This window comes from Excalfactoria chinensis, chromosome 1 (assembly GCF_039878825.1).
Source record: "Excalfactoria chinensis isolate bCotChi1 chromosome 1, bCotChi1.hap2, whole genome shotgun sequence".
NCBI classification, from domain to species: domain Eukaryota; kingdom Metazoa; phylum Chordata; class Aves; order Galliformes; family Phasianidae; genus Excalfactoria; species Excalfactoria chinensis.
Genome location: NC_092825.1, coordinates 96,172,732 through 96,186,450, shown reverse-complemented (window position 1 = coordinate 96,186,450; position 13,719 = coordinate 96,172,732). Strand labels below are relative to the sequence as shown.

The 13,719-nt window shown below is 36.9% G+C and overlaps 1 long non-coding RNA gene across 1 annotated transcript in view; it reads right to left on the bottom strand.

The window, feature by feature from the left end:
- Nucleotides 1–388: 388 nt before the first annotated feature.
- LOC140257382 (uncharacterized) overlaps nt 389–13,719 on the bottom strand; it is a 29,734-nt gene continuing 16,403 nt past the window's right edge. The window contains exons 4-6 of the long non-coding RNA XR_011905002.1: nt 8,098–8,264; nt 5,030–5,142; nt 389–2,432 (exon numbers count right to left, since the gene is read on the bottom strand). This is a non-coding gene — a long non-coding RNA (uncharacterized lncRNA). The remainder of the gene's footprint in view (nt 2,433–5,029; nt 5,143–8,097; nt 8,265–13,719) is intronic.

Here is a 13,719-nt window from a genome sequence, read left to right as displayed (position 1 = left end):
TATGAAGTTCTTGATGTTTTCCATATGTAATTATCTCTCAACATTGCATCCTGACACATAGAGAAGGCTACAACAGCTGTTCACTTTATAGCCAACTGTTATTTTTGCTTTCATACAGATAATTTTTCAATGTTTTTATGTACATATATACATGCATGTATGTGTACACATTCACAGAAATGTATTATTTCTACACTTGCACATATATATTAATAAATGGCTAAGAGAGCAAGTCTTCCTTTTGCTTCATAGTCTATCAGTGAATACCAAAACTGACAAAACTGACACTCCTGATGAATGGCTGAGTAGGATATAACAAAATTAAGAACTGGAAGTCAATAAGTTTTAATGGAGATACTTTCTTTAAGAAAAATAAGAAGAAAACACAGAAGAAACAGAGCTTGCCTTCATTTTTATTTTGTATCCTTAAAAAAATACATCTGCTTTCTGACAGTTTTATACCATCTCACAAACAAATCAGGGAACAGAATCTGGGTTCAGCCATTTTACTCACAAACAATCCATTTCTACATGTTTCATTAACAGTGTGGGAACACTCCATTTATCATTGTGGGAAAGGGTATCAGACGTGGTCTACAGCTAACTTGGAATATTATAGTAGATAAACAAATCTTCATTTAAGAAAGATAAAACTACTAATGATTCTCTCCTTTTCTTGAGGGTGGGAGAGTGGGGGTCAGGGAAGAAGGAAAAAAAAGTAAAAAAAAAAAACAACTACTGACTGGATTCTTCTATTCTTCAGTTTCCTCTGGTCACTTACCACTGCTGAGTCAACATGAAACACTAAAGTACTTGCTCTCTGGCTTCAGATGTCCTGTGGAGAGTCAGTCTGCCCTTTCAGCTGACAAATGGTTAGGATGTAAAGCTAGTACAGACAAAGGAAGCACTAGCTGTTAGTGCCTCCCCCCTTCCCACTGAACATACAGAGGACATCCCGGAGAAGAATGAATGGGAATAGTACATGACACAGCAGAGCTCTTCTATTTAAAACCTTGACTGCTATGAAAGTTAACAGCTAAACTAAAATAATACCAGATGATATTCCATCTATAACACAGTAAGCGGGTAAAAGATAATTATAGCAAGTATATTAGTTTAGAGAGTTTCTCTGATCACTGGTATCTGTTATTAGTTATCATATTTTTAAGTACCAGTAGGTTTACAATTTGTTTGCAAAGACTAGTGAGGAAAGTCTTGACTGATCCATACTGGCAATTTTAATCAAAGTTAAAGTGTAATAGTACATCAGTGTTTTCAGGTCAGGAGTGGCTGCAATGAAATGCGCACTTTTTTGGAGGGACCATTTTTTGCTTAGTTTTCTGATCATTCTATTTTCCAACCAAATTAAAGGCAGCATTAAATTTCCAGGCCTTTCTTACCAAATTCTAAAGGATAATCTTGATGTTCATCCAAGGTTAATATATTGAGATGATAGGTATTCAAAGTCCCAGGATTTTCCACATTAGAACAGTATTCATAGCACTTTCCTGAAAATAAGCAATTATTGTAAACAAAATCCAACATCCTTTCAAATTCAAACAAATAAAAAAGAAAATGTGAGGGCACTAGATAACAACAAAATGCAGCGAACACAAAGGGACTGTGAAAGAGATGAAATGTGGAAAGCAATGATAATAAGCATAGAGTTTGTCCATGGTCAAGTTTAAAATCTCCTTATCAGCTGGGTTTCTTATGTGCTTGGCAAGGCACGCTTTAAACTAATATTGCTGTTATGCAGAAATTTCTCACTTGGCATCCCTTTCTAAAGGTCATACAGCAATTTTTTCTAAAAGGAAAACTGAAAATATTTATTCATAAATAAATATATTCCATAACAGCTTTAATGACATTTAACCACCCACTTACATTCAGTCACCCCTAACAAGTATATTGTTTCTATATACCGTAATTACTGTACAAGATAAAGGTCTCATATGTGCAACTAACCACTTAGTAAATGATAGGCTGTGTTGTTAATTACAGACATTGCTGAAATAATAAAATGAAAATCTTTTTCTAAGTTTCCTAATAATCTTCCCTCTAGGCAGTTTCCTATTAAACATGAATTCTATAGAAGCCTTAAGAAATTGTCATAATGCAGAAATATGTGTTTGAACAGTTCCTGCTGCCAGCAGCAAACTATAATTTATCACGCTCTGGGATACACAGGCTGTCATTAGTTCAACTTGAATTCATGAGAGCTTATTTATTCTGTTTTGTAGTCACATGGAAAGATTTGGTCTAAATAGCATCAGTAGCATCTTGCAGGAATTTCTTGATGATACTGAAAGTTGTTCCAACTTGTTGGTTTAGAATACCCTTCTTCCCAGCCTTCAAACCATTATCCAGTTATCGCTGGTAAAAGGTAGGTAATTTTTGAAAAATATTTTTTAATCCATCTCTGCTGGCAGCTAAAAAAAAAAAAAGAGAGAGAGAGAGAGAGAGAGAGATTTAATGGGAGATTTGGCCTGCTTAAATTCGCTTCAGATCATAAATTCCACTCAGAAGATAGAACAAAGCAATGGTGTAGTAAGAGGGAACTGATTGGAGACACAAACTGGACTTTGAGAAAAAATATCACTCTGAAAAGAGATTCTGTTGTTATACATGTAATCTGGTTTTGCTGTAAGTTTCTGAACCTGTCTACCCATCCGAGACTGTATTGAATGCCAGTACATCATGTATTAAAGTGTCTGAGAACTTTACAGTGCCTTTATAGATAAGTAAAGGGCATGTTTTACGAACACTGATAAAGAGTATAACTTACATTACTTGCTCTTCTCGTCCAAATTATGGGCAAAAGTGATTGTAGCTTTTTCTTGGTTGGCTGAGGAAACTATACATTCCAGACTTTCTACCTCATATCTCTGAAATGTCTATACTCTCTCTTCACTCTAACAGAAAAATCTCTGAAAGTTTATAGTTGCCATTTAGGAATAAAAGGAACTACTGATTGGACTTTTGATTTTTTTTCAAATACTTCCTCACCATATTAGGAAGGACCAGAGTCTGGGTAACCAAGGGTCTCCGTTCCAAAGATTTGAAGGCTCGGTTTTAAATTCTTCAGAGTTGCATCAGTAAAAGAGTTATGCATTTTCTTATTTTCTGTGGAGACTATGTGTGCACAAGTTGTGATTCTAAAACTACAATATGCAATATTTTCACAGCAACATTCTATCTCAAGATCATTCTATAGTTGTTCCCGAAAATGATCAGTAGAACAGCTGGCAAATTTGAAGTTTCCTAAAACTTCTGTATTTAATCTCAAGGCTGTCAAACTCTGCAAGATGCTCATGCTCTTCTCCTAAAAGAAATACTGAAATAAATTCAAGGTTTCAAGCAGGGAAAAACAAAACCCAAAACAGAAACAAGTTCCTAATAAGGATTTATAAATAAAAGGAAAAGCCACATATTTATTTCCAAAATGCTATTAAAAAGACTCTGAAACAAACAAACAAACAAACAAACAAACAAACAAAACATTGCTTCCAAATTTTACTTTGAACAAAGTTCAATTGGTGAGTTAATCATATTACTCACAGAACCACAGAATGATTTGGGTTAGGAAGTATCTTCATCTTGTTCCAATCCCCTACTATGGGCAGGGTTATCAAACTAGAACCAGTTGCCTTGAGTGCTTCCAGGAATGGGGCAGCCTGTGTCAGTGCCTCATACCCTCTGCATAAAGAATTCCTTCCTAACATCTAACTTAGATTTGCCCTCTTTTAGTATAAAAACATTCTATATCCTTCTATAGTATAGTTGCTATTTTACTTTAATCCTCAGTTCCATAACGTCATGTGGTAATATAAGAATTTTAGATTTTGCTATTTTCTTTTTTTTCCTGGCTGCAAAGAAAACATTGAATTGAAGGACTGCAAAACAGAACGTAGATCACCCTCCTCCCCCAGAAAAAAAGAACCCCCAAAGCTCCCACAATTAGTCACTTGCATGTAAATTTATGTTTTGTTGTTTTTTTTTTCTGAGGACTAGTGCATGATTTTTGAATGCCAAATGTTGGCAATATTTGATTATTCTGATTGTTAAAGACAAATTAATAATCACATTCAGTTAATATTTGTTCTCGTAAACATTTAATATCATGGATAATTTTTGAGGCTTGTTATCTATTGTCGAATGAACTGTCTTTTGAGTTCCAAGAAGTGACACATTACCAGAAGAACGACATAAACACTTTTTCAACTTTATTAAAACCTTCTCAGAAGCAAACTTTGGATCATTTTCAAGCAAGTAGTTTGTATGTGTTCAAAGGTCATGGAATTTTAAGGTAAGAAAGAAAATAGCAGTTTAACAAACTCATTTCATCTTAGAATACCTATGTTAGTTTATAGCCCCACTATCTTCTGGCTACTGTCAGCAAGAATGACTGAAAGAGTGAGTTGTAAAAGTAGTCTATGTGCTATCTGTTTAAATGGGAGACATACACAGACAAAGGCACATTCACATTCACATATGCCCTTCAAAATCATTACACATCTCCATATAGCTGAAAGGCTTCAAAAATACGCATGGTAAAGATTAAAAACCGAGCTGTTTAGTTATGTCTTGACAAAGAGAAGTAACTGTGGGTAAAATGTTAATACCACTCTTCCCTTCTCTTTTATGTTGAATAAATTATTAATCTGCCATTTATTAACTTGCTGTGCATATTTCATGCTTTCTTTAAAGATTAATAATTACTTTATGCAATTTGAAGTATTTACGCAGGATCTATAAGATTTTTTTCCACTCTGACAGTTTAAATGCAACATCATATAAAATACAGTGATTACTATAGCCTGGTCTGAAAGAAAGTTGTAAAAACATGTCTCGTTAATTTTATGAGGTCATACAATTGATGTAAGGGAGTACTGGAGATTTCAGCTCATAGCTGTAAGACAAGCAAATTCATGTGCGCACACAGGTTGTGCCTGGGAGCAATGCTGCTGTACAGTCCACCAGCCAAGCAGGCCATGTGGCAGCCAGCCTCCTCTTTGGTGGTACTTACTTTTTGAGCGATAGTGGCCTGGTCACACATGATGAACCATCAAGAAGCTCAGCATTCTTGAGGGCCAACACAGAACTATGCGCGCAAATTTTACTTAAGGGCTCTGCTGTAATCTGCGAACATAGATAAAGGAACTATTAATGGAGCCATTTGAAGGAGGGGAGAAGCACATGGCAATGTGCCCAGGTACAGGTCCATGATGATAAAGCAGCATGTTGTTGCAAAGCAGAATACAGAAAAGGTTTACCAGAACCAGACAGTAACAGAGTATGTCACCTGTACTGTGCTGAAACTTACTAGTTTTGAACATTCTAGTTTTTTATATGCATTTGAAATGGCCTAATAAGTTCAACTATTATTTTTTGTATCCAAATGGATTGGCAAACACTAATTCACAGCTACGTTAAAGATGTACATCTGAATCATTTCAGTGTAAGGGTAGGTGGACATCTAAGTTTCGGGGCCTAATTCTCAACTCACGCATACTCATAAATATTAAATATAGTGCAGAAAGGAAAAGAAAGCAAAACAAAACAAAACAACAACAAAACAAACACATTAACCTCAGTACAAGGCTGTTGTCAAGCTCTGCAAGTGTCACTGAGCTGGAAGTGATTGCACATTAATAAATCACACAATTGAGTTGGAAGAGACCTTTAAAGGTCAACTAATCCAATCCCCCTGCAATGAACAGGGACGCCTGCCGTTAGATCAGGTTGCTCAGAGTCCCATCCAACCTGACCTTGGATGTCTCCAGGGACAGGGCAACCACCCCCCTCTCTATGCAATCTGTTCCAGTGCTTCAGCACCCTTATCATTAGAAAAGATCTTATTCCCAAACTAAATCTCTCTTTTAGTTTGAAAACATTTCCTCTTGTCCTTTGACAACATACCCTGCTAAAAAGTCTGTCATCTTCTTTCCTGTAGCTCCTCTTCAGATACAGAAAGGCTATACACTATCCAGTCTCCCAGGAGCCTTCTCTTCTCCAGGCTGAACAGCCCTAGCTCTCTCAGACTGGTCGGTTAGGAGAGGTGTTCTATTCCCTGGACCATTTCTGAGGCCCTCCTCTGGACATACTCCAAGAGGTCTGTGTCTCTCTTGTACTGAGGACTCCATATCTGGACAGAGTACTCCAGGTGAGGCCTCATTGCTGCAGAGCAGAGGGGCAGGATCACCTCCCTCAACCTGCCTGCCACATTTCTTTTGGTGCACCTCAGCATACAGTTGGTTTTGGGTTGTGAGTGCACATTGCTGGCCCATATCCAGTCTCCTATCCACCAGTACCCTCAACTCTTTTTTGTCAGGGAAATTCAATTGTCAAATCAGTTATAAATTGTGTTTTCTCCAGAAAGGCTAAATCAATATAGAATGGAGATACAAAAGTTTGTTTCAAGATACAAACAGAATTATCCTACATAAAAGACTTTTATATGTATTATTTATCTGTTGGTACTGGTGAAAAATAGCATCATCATTGAACACTTACTGAAATCCTAATTTGCTAACATCACCATGAAAGATTAAGAAGAAAAAAAACAGTACATTCTGCAGCTGTAGTAATGCTGCCCGTGGCAAAGCTGTATCACATATCAATAAAGATGCCTTAGACAACCGTGCAGTCCCTTTCAGTCTATTGGGTTTTGTTTGACTTTTTTTCTTTAAATACTAGGTCTCTGCTTACTATACTGGCAATTATGTTTACATGTTGCTATACAGTGACATGGAATATTTAAGGTAACTATACAGCCATTGCTAGAAGACAAGCAAGAACCTGAGAGCAAGCACTAAAGGTAAATGCATATTTTCAGTAGTCAGCACCATTACTTGTAAGAATTTAAAGAGATGGCAGACACAAAGTATTCAAAATTAAAATTAATAAATAAATACAAATATCTCTATCCCTCTTTATCACTTTGCATAGTATTACTGGCTTTTACTGTGCTCTGTTGCTAAGATAACATGGATAAATACTTCCTGTCAGAAGAATTAGTACAGTAATTAATACTAATGCCAAAGTTCCAGCTATTTCTAAAGTGATCAGTATAAGCAGTTGACATTTCCAGAGACTATGCACTTTATAGATGATTGCATATTTATGAGCATCTTATGCGCTTAATGTTAAAGTAGAAAAATACAAGAGGCTCTCTAAATATCTTTGCTCCTCCTCCAAGTGACATTCATACAGCTCTATAAGAAATCTCATAAAAGAAGGAGATTCAGAAACATGCTCAAAGCTCCTCAAATGAGCAGGTCAAGAGTCACAAGTACAATTTAAAAGATTTCAAAGCAACTAGTCAAGTTTTTACTGCCATGTACATATTTTCATATCTCAGTGAATCAAATTCATAGTAGCCCTCTATCATTTCATCTAAATTCTGAATGTGCAGTATACCAGCGCTTCACACTCCTGACACTTTCCATAGTTTTATAACACTGAGGAGCAGAAGAAACATATAAGCATTAAAATGTGAAAGTTTCAGCCATAGCCAGAAAAGCAATTTCTTCCCATACAGAATGTAGTTCGCAGTTGAAGAGTTCAGAGGATAACACAATATTCATTGCTGGCTAGGCAGTAGTCTAATATTGGGAATTATCAAATTCCAGTGAGCATTCAGGGTAGGACAGGATAGACCATCACCACAAAGATGCATTTCTGTGTTCTTATGAATATAGTTTTGGGTATTACCCAAAATCAGAACAAATAGTGACAGAGAATAATATTAGAAGCATCACTTTTCCGGCAGACTGCTATCTGCATTAGCAAACATTATTTCAGAGTAGAACACAGTGTAGAACATGAAGGGTAAAAATCTTAAGTAATTCTGTGGAAGAGAAGGAAATTAAACCAGTTTTTACTAATCTACAGGCTTTTGGCCACTGTTGATATAGAAATACCTGGTAGTGTGTGCGACTAAAGTATTTTACTGCCAGAAACTCAAGGTTTGGTAGATAACTAAGGTGATGTGTTTGTCCTTCAGTAACTGGTGCAAGCTACATTTAAAAATGAAAGAATAGCTACACAAAAGATTAACAATCTGAGTAGTACAAGAGTAACAAGAGTACTCACTTTTTTCTTCTGTAGAAATACATCATCTCCAGCCAACTTCCAAACACCTGAGATTTTAGGATTCCTAAATCCCATTATTTTTGGTCTAAGAATCTGATCAAAGCAATTTGTTATAAACACATTTAGGTCTCTCTGATAGTAATGCCTCCTATTTATTTATATGGAAACTGCAACAAAGAGCACAATAAGCCAAATAAATAAATAAACAAACAAACAAATAAATAAATTTCAGCTACAAAATACATAGTCACCACATTAGTTACGCCAGCAATACCACCATTTTCACTAGCAATAAACAAGAGCCTGCATGCTGTGCCTGTAAAAATCTGCACCAGCGGAGGTGATCCACTGTCACCACTGCTGAAACGCAGCACTTACCACCTCACTGTGCTCACAGACACTGTTTGGTCTCCATAAACGTTCAGCAAACACTGATGAATGTTAATGGTTGTGATTTATTCTGCATGGACAAATTCAATGACATGCCTTTGCTTCATATGCACTTCCATGTCAGATGACATTTTGCCAGACTGCCCCTCTACTGCCATCTGTCATACAGCAATAAAATGTAACAGAATATTGGTGGGAAGGTTCAACTTCTACTGCCATACCACCAATATCTGCCTCTGACAGTGTGGGCCAGGATAATAAAATAGGAACATTACTTTCAGAGCAGCCCTCAAAAAATATCTTTTGAATGACCTTTTCTAAATTAGTTGCTGATTTTGATTACAGGAATGAAGTGACTAAAGAATGGATTTGAATGACCTGCTTACTCCAGTCTGTAACACTGTGGGTACACATGGAGCCCCCATTGCTCCTCTCAGACTTAATTAGATACATAATATGAAAGTTGCAGCTCTAAACTAGAGTGCTTGATTCTTCTTCATAAATAGAAAAATTTAGCTTTAAAAATCACTAATCGATACTTAGTCTTAACAAAGGTATATAATTTCATTGTTTTTATGCTGCAGCCTTTTAATAATGAATTCTGAGATTTAGAAATAAGTGCTGAATAGTTTAGAATTAGTTGATACTTGCAAAACAACAGAAACATACTTGTCTGAAATTCAGATTAGAAAAATAAAAGTCATGGAACATCCAGAGCTGTGAGGGTCTCACAAGGATCATTAAATCCAACTCCACACAGCACCATCCAAAACTCAAACCCCATGTCTGAGAGCACTGATCAAATTCTTCTTGAATTCTGTCAGCTCAGAGCCATGACCACTGCCCAGGGGAGCCTGTTGCAGGGCCCAATAACACTCTAGTGAAGAATCATTTTCTAACTCCCAACATGAGTTCTGACACAGCCCCATGCCTGCATACATTCCATGTAATGAACTCCAGCAAAGTCCAGGAGCACACTTGGAGACTTCATATCTATTCTGATGAGCAACACACTTCAAGGGAAGTCCTGGAACAGCCTGCAAAACTCAGCATGTATATATATCACAAAGACAGCAAAACTGTCTTTGCATGCATATATATCACAAAGACAGCAAAGCTTACCTCACAGTCATGACTATATTAATCTGTGCAGAAATTAATCAACTATCTTCATGTAGTTAGTTACATCTTATAGACAACATCCACACCTCACTCAGTTCACGCAATTAAGTATTTATAACATCCTAAGGTTCGTTAGTGTTTTCAAGCTATTCTCCACTTATTCCACCCACTTTCATTCCCCCCCATGGTACTTTTTTCAGTGGTGTGGCAAACTGAAATTCACAAAGAGGCATAACTGAGTATTATTCAACCAATGTTTTAATACACCCACATCAGCTGGAAATCTTCAGGAGTTCACTGCTGTTGCCCAGATTTTTTTGCATTCACGACTGCTTCTGTAATGGGATTAAAATTATTTCTAACTCGCTCCTACCAAAGTAGTCACTTCATTCTTTAATTATATTGCAATCTTCTTGTATTTCACCCCTCCACACACAGTCCATTGCACAATAATTTGTATTTCTCTTTATGCCTGTACTTCTGCTTCTGCAGTTCCATTATATTTTGAATACAGAACTGTAAATACTTGGACTTCCATTTCTTAAATTCAAACATAAGTTTTCCTAAAAAACAAACAACAACAACAACAAAAAGTGTTAAATTCTGATGCTTTGAAGTCCATGCAAGCTAGTCATATTTGGAAATATCTAAAAAAAAAAAAAGGTGTTCTTCCTTAACAAAGTACTTTTCAAAAAACTCTGCTTTCAGAATGTATATGAAGCAATTAGACCTTTACTGTTTTGAGGGGAGGAGGGAAGGTTCTAAAACAGCTGTGTAGTAATGATAGAATGTTTTCTTTGTTCCAGGATTCAATAAACACAGTAAATACGTCTCCTTATATAGAAAGATGGATGCAGGAAATGAATGCACATGTGTATTGCTCTGAATGAAGGCCTGAAGAAGTCACTGAAAGTTTTCAATTCCTTTTTAGACATCTTGCATTCTTGTCTGTATGGCTATTCTCTTTTAGGAGCATATCATAGAATGAGCATATCATAGAATCATAGCAACACCAAGGTTTAAAAAGACCTGCAAGATCATTCAGTCTACCCGCCATCTTTTCACTAAACTATGTCCTTAGGCAGCCTGTTCCAGTTCCTGACCACTCTCTCAAAGAAGTGTGTCCTAACATCCAAATTGAATCTCCCCTGGTGCAACTTGCAGCCATTCCCTCTATTTCTAGTTACATATGAGAACAGGCCAGCCCCCATCTCACCACTTCTGGTAGTTGTACAGAGAATAAGGTCACCCCTGAGCCTCCTGTTCTCCACATGATATAATCCCAGCGCCCTCACCCATTCCTCACAAGGCTTGTGCTCCAGACCCCTCACCAGCTTTGCTGCCCTTTTCTGAACACATTCCAGGGCCTTAATGTCTTTCTTGCAGTGAAGGGTCAGCTAAAAGGGTGATTAGCCCTATCATTAACTAACTAAAGGTGAGAAAGGTGGGGTTGAAATCTCATGACCACTACAGCCAACTATCCAAGCACCTAGAGGTAGTACACCCGAATACTGTATGTAAGGGATGTGCCTTTCCTTTCTTGGGGTGTACATTAGGAAGGAAATATCCCTGTGTAACTGCTACCATAATAAAGACTGCCTGCTTCTTAATATCATTTTTATCTTAAGGAGTTTTATTTGGGCTAATGTTTGTCTGGAAATGGTATGAAGTTGTATCAAGCATTTTGCAGAACTAAATGAATACGAAATGAAGTGGCATAATTACTTATTGCCAGGAATAATAATATGCATCTAATGTCTATCAGAGCTCTTTACAGTGGCCTCCAAAAAAATTAATGAAATAGACTTCACTTATGATTACTGCCTTAAAGTCACTGTGTGACAGATTGCATTTAAAGCTTACTGCTTAAGCTATTTATATGCCTCTACACCCCACTAACTATGTAGGAAACTTTTTTTCTTTCTTTCTTTCTTTTTTTAATTCTGAGAGTAAATTATTGCCATTTTGCTAGGATGAATCCAATAATTTTCAAGAGACTTTTGACCTAAAAGTACATCCTTTACATTTCCATATTTTTCCTTGCAGTCCCTTTTCTCTGTGCTGAAATCTGAACTCAGATTAATAATGAAAAAAGCTGAGTAAAGGCAACAACCACTGCTAAATTCAAACAATTTGCATTTAAATCCAACAGCCAAGGCAAACCACAATGAATTCATTCCTTACATCACAGGATATGGGAGATAAAAATGTCATCCTAGCCACTCATTCCTTTTGACACTGATGAGACTGTAGGAGTTAAGCCACATATGGGCTGCATTCTCCATGGCATTTCCCACTCAGTGCCAATTAAGGGATTTCAGAGGAACAACTGCCTCTGATTTGGGTTTGAGTGTTTGTTTTGTTTTGTTTGTGGTGGGCTTTTGCTTGTTTTTATTTACTTTGTGCATGTATTTGTGTTTTGTTAAAAAAACAAAAACAAAAAACCTTGCCTCTAGAGACATTCTGTCTTCCAACACCTCATTTTGACTTGTTGAAATACAATGGTAGTGAAAGTACTCCTTATTTTTGATCCCACAATACAGTTCATCACCTTCAAAGAAAATCCCAGTACATATTCTTACCAGAAAAGAAACTTCATAAGCTTCTTGAGATAAAAGAGGCTTGTGAACAAGGCGTCCTTGCAGACAAACTGTGCAGAAGCTTCCAGATTCCTCTCCACTTGTTTGTACTTACTTCGTAAACTTTCACCAAATAAAGCTTAAGTTACAAGGCCTCAACAACTTGAACTTGTGAACTTTGGACTTACAGTTCAGAACTAATAGGCTAATTAATATTAACTCCTCAGCTTTCTAGGCAACAGAGTTAATTCCACATGCAACGCATGATAGATGGGGTACAGTGACACACAAGGGAGAACCTCTCCAGGAAGCCTGTAACCTTCAAGTATTTCAGCCAATGAGGAAAGGAGAAGGGACAATGAGGTAGGGAAACGGGGACAAGAAGAGGCTGTGCCTTCAATACTTTGAAAGACCCTACAAGGGAAATGCCTTGTCCACACTGGACTCTCCCTTTATTCAAATAAAGAAAGCTAAGACTCACCTCTGTCTCTTTTTGAGATAATCAGTCAACTGATCTGAACAAAAATTTTCACGTCTCTGAAAATGAATCATCCTCAGAGTCTGATCCTTGACAAACACTTATTTCTTTAAACCATCAACAGAACAAGGTCTCTTTTGACTCCTCTATAGTCTCAAGTGCTTAATTTTACTTTTGACTCAAAGCTGTTCACTACAAATTCCCAGAAATGGGCGTACCTAGACAGATGTCACCTAGCTTGGTATCTTCTTTGAAGCTCCTATTTTCTGCTGGCACTGCCTTGGTAGGATGTTATCCCTCCTCCAACCTCCTGAGTTCTTGCTTAGAGACTGACAGCATGCTCCCGATTGCAGTCCTCTTGAGACAAACTAACTCTTCCCACAATCCTCTAGTTCTCTAAAGCATTCAGAGTTGCAGTTTTCCTGGGTGAAGTCCTATATGCAGCCGTACTGTGCTGTGCTTAACAGAAAGCAGTCCAGAATTCAGGCTTCAAGTAAGCCCAGTCTGCAAGCAAGATTATTCAGCTGGTCATACACAAGAAAAAAAAAAAAAAAAAAAAAAAAAAAAAAAAAAAAAAGACCACCTCAGACATGTTCAGAGCAGTATTCATTCATTTGACGGAATACTCATAAACCAACAAAATAAATCCTTTTATTTTTTCTTGAAGGCTTAACCACCTGAAAAGATTTGTGTCTGATAAGCATCGAATATGAGAATAAGAAAGGTTACCGAAGAAGCCTCTCATTAATACCTATGGTCAATTAATTTACAAAGTAACTCATTGGGAAGCCTCTGAAAATCTTCAGAAGAACATTAATAAGCTTATCTCCTCTCCTGATGCTGGATATAAAAACAGGAACAGCTTTAGAATGCTCCATTGAAGAAAGGTGTCACCCTTAAACTCAGTTTCAGATTTAAAAAATAGTTGCTTGAACCTGTGTTATTAAGTCAATGACTATTTACCTATGCTTTCCAACTGAGATTTTTTGTGCAATCCACACATAAAGATGTGTAGATTTCTTTGAATAACATCCCACTTCACAGTGTGACTGC